Source organism: Babylonia areolata, chromosome 21 (genome assembly GCF_041734735.1).
Source record: "Babylonia areolata isolate BAREFJ2019XMU chromosome 21, ASM4173473v1, whole genome shotgun sequence".
In the NCBI taxonomy this organism is placed as follows: Eukaryota; Metazoa; Mollusca; class Gastropoda; order Neogastropoda; family Buccinidae; genus Babylonia; species Babylonia areolata.
In genome coordinates this window covers 57,860,841-57,865,840 of record NC_134896.1, presented here as the reverse complement: position 1 = coordinate 57,865,840, position 5,000 = coordinate 57,860,841, and the positions used below count along the sequence as shown (strand labels likewise).

The window sequence follows — 5,000 nt, the reverse complement described above, 5'->3', positions numbered from 1 at the left end:
AATCTCGGTAACGGTGCCTGGTGAGTATAAAAGGGTGGAGATTTTTCTCCATCTCCCAGGTCAACATAATGTGCAGACCTGCTTAGTGCCTGAACTCCCTTCGTGTGTATACGGCAAGAAGAACATCAAATACGCACGCTAAAGATCCTGTGATCCATGTCAGCATTCTGTGGGTCATGGAAACAAGAACATACCCAGCATGTACACCCCCGAAAACGGAGTATGGCTGCATACATGGCGGGGTAAAAACCGCCATACACGCAAAAGACCACTCGCGTACATACGAATGAACGTGGGAGTTGCAGCCCACGAACGACGAAGAACTCGTTGAAAGTCGTGCAAGTCGTTACCTTCCCCTTGGCAACATACCGCTTTACCTTCCCCTTGGCAACATACCGCTTTACCTTCCCCTTGGCCACATACCGCTTTACCTTCCGCTTTACCTTCCCCTTGGCCACATACCGCTTTACCTTCCGCTTTACCTTCCCCTTGACCACATACCGCTTTACCTTCCCCTTGGCCACATACCGCTTTACCTTCCGCTTTACCTTCCCCTTGACCACATACAGCTTTACCTTCCCCTTGGCCACACACCGCTTTACCTTCCCCTTTACCTTCCCCTTGACCACATACCGCTTTACCTTCCCCTTGGCCACACACCGCTTTACCTTCCGCTTTACCTTCCCCTTGGCCACACACCGCTTTACCTTCCGCTTTACCTTCCCCTTGACCACATACCGCTTTACCTTCCCCTTGGCCACATACCGCTTTACCTCCCCCTTGGCCACATATCCCCCTTGGCCACATATCCCTCTTGGCCGCTTTACCTCCCCCTTGGCCACATATCCCCCTTGGCCACATACCGCTTTACCTTCCGCTTTACCTCCCCCTTGGCCACATACCGCTTTACCTTCCCCTTGGCCACATACCGCTTTACCTTCCGCTTTACCTTCCCCCTTGGCCACATACCGCTTTACCTCCCCCTTTACCTTCCCCTTGGCCACACACCGCTTTACCTCCCCCTTGGCCACATACCGCTTTACCTTCCCCTTGGCCACACACCGCTTTACCTTCCGCTTTACCTTCCCCCTTGGCCACATACCGCTTTACCTCCCCCTTTACCTTCCCCTTGGCCACACACCGCTTTACCTTCCCCTTGGCCACATACCGCTTTACCTTCCCCCTTGGCCACATACCGCTTTACCTTCCCCTTTACCTTCCCCTTGGCCACATACCGCTTTACCTCCCCCTTGGCCACATACCGCTTTACCTCCCCCTTGGCCACATACCGCTTTACCTTCCCCTTGGCCACACACCGCTTTACCATTCCCCTTGGCCACATACGCTTCACTCTTTCCCGTCACGCCTGTAACACTACACTGTCGTCAGTCACCCCCCACGTCTGTAACACTACACTGTCGTCAGTCACCCCTCACGTCTGTAACACTACACTGTCGTCAGTCACCCTTCACGTCTGTAACACTGTCGTCAGTCACCCTTCACGTCTGTAACACTACACTGTCGTCAGTCACCCCTCACGTCTGTAACACTACACTGTCGTCAGTCACCCTTCACGTCTGTAACACTACACTGTCGTCAGTCACCCCTCACGTCTGTAACACTACACTGTCATCAGTCACCCCCCACGTCTGTAACACTACACTGTCGTCAGTCACCCCTCACGTCTGTAACACTGTCGTCAGTCACCCCTCACGTCTGTAACACTGTCGTCAGTCACCCTTCACGTCTGTAACACTACACTGTCGTCAGTCACCCTTCACGTCTGTAACACTACACTGTCGTCAGTCGCCCCTCACGTCTGTAACACTGTCGTCAGTCACCCCTCACGTCTGTAACACTGTCGTCAGTCGCCCCTCACGTCTGTAACACTGTCGTCAGTCACCCCTCACGTCTGTAACACTACACTGTCGTCAGTCGCCCCTCACGTCTGTAACACTGTCGTCAGTCACCCCTCACGTCTGTAACACTGTCGTCAGTCACCCCTCACGTCTGTAACACTGTCGTCAGTCACCCCTCACGTCTGTAACACTACACTGTCGTCAGTCACCCCTCACGTCTGTAACACTACACTGTCGTCAGTCACCCCTCACGTCTGTAACACTACACTGTCATCAGTCACCCCTCACGTCTGTAACACTACACTGTCGTCAGTCACCCCTCACGTCTGTAACACTACACTGTCGTCAGTCACCCCTCACGTCTGTAACACTACACTGTCATCAGTCACCCCTCACGTCTGTAACACTACACTGTCGTCAGTCGCCCCTCACGTCTGTAACACTGTCGTCAGTCACCCCTCACGTCTGTAACACTACACTGTCGTCAGTCACCCCTCACGTCTGTAACACTGTCGTCAGTCACCCCTCACGTCTGTAACACTACACTGTCATCAGTCACCCCTCACGTCTGTAACACTGTCGTCAGTCACCCCTCACGTCTGTAACACTACACTGTCGTCAGTCACCCCTCACGTCTGTAACACTGTCGTCAGTCACCCTTCACGTCTGTAACACTACACTGTCGTCAGTCACCCCTCACGTCTGTAACACTACACTGTCGTCAGTCGCCCCTCACGTCTGTAACACTGTCGTCAGTCACCCCTCACGTCTGTAACACTACACTGTCGTCAGTCACCCCTCACGTCTGTAACACTACACTGTCATCAGTCACCCCTCACGTCTGTAACACTACACTGTCGTCAGTCGCCCCTCACGTCTGTAACACTGTCGTCAGTCACCCCTCACGTCTGTAACACTACACTGTCGTCAGTCACCCCTCACGTCTGTAACACTGTCGTCAGTCACCCCTCACGTCTGTAACACTACACTGTCATCAGTCACCCCTCACGTCTGTAACACTGTCGTCAGTCACCCCTCACGTCTGTAACACTACACTGTCGTCAGTCACCCCTCACGTCTGTAACACTGTCGTCAGTCACCCTTCACGTCTGTAACACTACACTGTCGTCAGTCACCCCTCACGTCTGTAACACTACACTGTCGTCAGTCGCCCCTCACGTCTGTAACACTGTCGTCAGTCACCCCTCACGTCTGTAACACTACACTGTCGTCAGTCGCCCCTCACGTCTGTAACACTGTCGTCAGTCACCCCTCACGTCTGTAACACTGTCGTCAGTCACCCCTCACGTCTGTAACACTGTCGTCAGTCACCCCTCACGTCTGTAACACTACACTGTCGTCAGTCACCCCTCACGTCTGTAACACTGTCGTCAGTCACCACTCACGTCTGTAACACTACACTGTCGTCAGTCACCCCTCACGTCTGTAACACTACACTGTCGTCAGTCACCCCTCACGTCTGTAACACTGTCGTCAGTCACCCCTCACGTCTGTAACACTACACTGTCGTCAGTCACCACTCACGTCTTTAACACTACACTGTCGTCAGTCACCACTCACGTCTGTAACACTGTCGTCAGTCACCACTCACGTCTGTAACACTACACTGTCGTCACTCGCCCCTCACGTCTGTAACACTGTCGTCAGTCGCCCCTCACGTCTGTAACACTACACTGTCGTCAGTCGCCGTACTTTGTATGTGTTACAATGCACCGCCTCCAGGCAGTCAGACATAAAGGTGAGAGGAGGCCTAATGGTGATTTCACGCTTCACTGCATAGTACTGGCCCTTAGGGTCCGTCCCAACTTTTAGGATACTCTTGTCGTAGAAAGGATGACAGCCAATTTGTTTTAAAATACACCCCCGAAAGCGAAGTATGGCTACCTACACGGCGGGGTTCTTCTTCTTCTGCGTTCGTGGGCTGCAACTCCCACGTTCACTTGTATATACACCACTTGCACTGTTTTCAGCCTCTCACCATAAGAACAGAAGACCAACCTGCGCATCAATGGACAAACTCTGCTTGTTGAGAACAACCCCACGTACCTGGGAGTCACTTTTGACAAACACCTGACGTGGAAGAAGCAAGCTGAGAAAGCAGAATCAAGAGCAAAAGTACGACTTGCCCTCATGTAGAAGCTGGCAGGAACAACATGGGGCGCAGACAACATGACCCTCAGGAGGCTGTACACTGGTAGAGTCAGGCCAGTGCTGGAGTATGGCATGACTGCATGGGGCACTACGGCCAAGTCCAACTTTGAATGGATCAGCAAGGTTCAGAATCAAGCTACCCGTATCATGAGGTCTACGCCAATTCAGGAGCTTGAAACCATCACAGAGCTCCAGCCCCTTGAGGACTGCAGAGTCGCCAAACTCCTGTCCCAGCCTGCCAAGTTCAAGAGGTTGCATGGCCACCCCATGAAGGACAGACTGTCCCAGCCAACAAAAGGACGGCTGAAGAGAGGGAGCTTCGTACACCAGAGCAGGATCCTAGAACGGCAACATCAGGATATCCTTGACCATGCCCCCAAAGTGATACCCCGGTGTCTTGCCGTCCCTGCCTGGAGCGAAGGAACCCCTCCCCTCATCCAGTGCAGCATCCCTGGTGTTGGCCCCAAGATTCCCAAAGCGGCCCTGAAAGAAAGTTCCTCACCCTTGAACACCTCCATACCCAGTTCCCCAAAGAGTTCTGGACTCACGTCTACACTGACGGCTCTGCGACAGATGTCATTCGGAATGGAGGGGCAGGAGTCTATGTTCAGTATCCAGGAGGCAGAGAAGAAAAGATCTGCCTCGCTACCAGCCTGTACTCCACCAATTAAAGAGCCGAAGCAGAAGCCTTGAAAACAGCAGCAGCCGACGAGGCCAGCCTCTACGCCAGCCACAACGTTGTCTTCCTGACCGACGCCCTGTCCATCTTGCAGGCCCTTTGGTCCAACAGAGATCCAGAACTCCTCTCTCGCCTCCCTCTGCACAAGTCACACAGTCACCCTGCAGTGGATTCCCTCCCACTGCAACGTGCTTGGCAACGAGACTGCTAACTCCCTGGCAAAGGAAGGCACTACGAAAGAGCAGATGGACAGGTCTACCAACTACTCTGAATCCAGGACCATCATTAAG

General features: G+C 53.3%; 1 protein-coding gene across 3 annotated transcripts in view; it reads right to left on the bottom strand.

Moving 5' to 3' along the window:
* Window positions 1-5,000, bottom strand: part of LOC143296025 (uncharacterized) — a 127,495-nt gene that overhangs the window by 47,602 nt on the left and 74,893 nt on the right. The window lies entirely within an intron of this gene.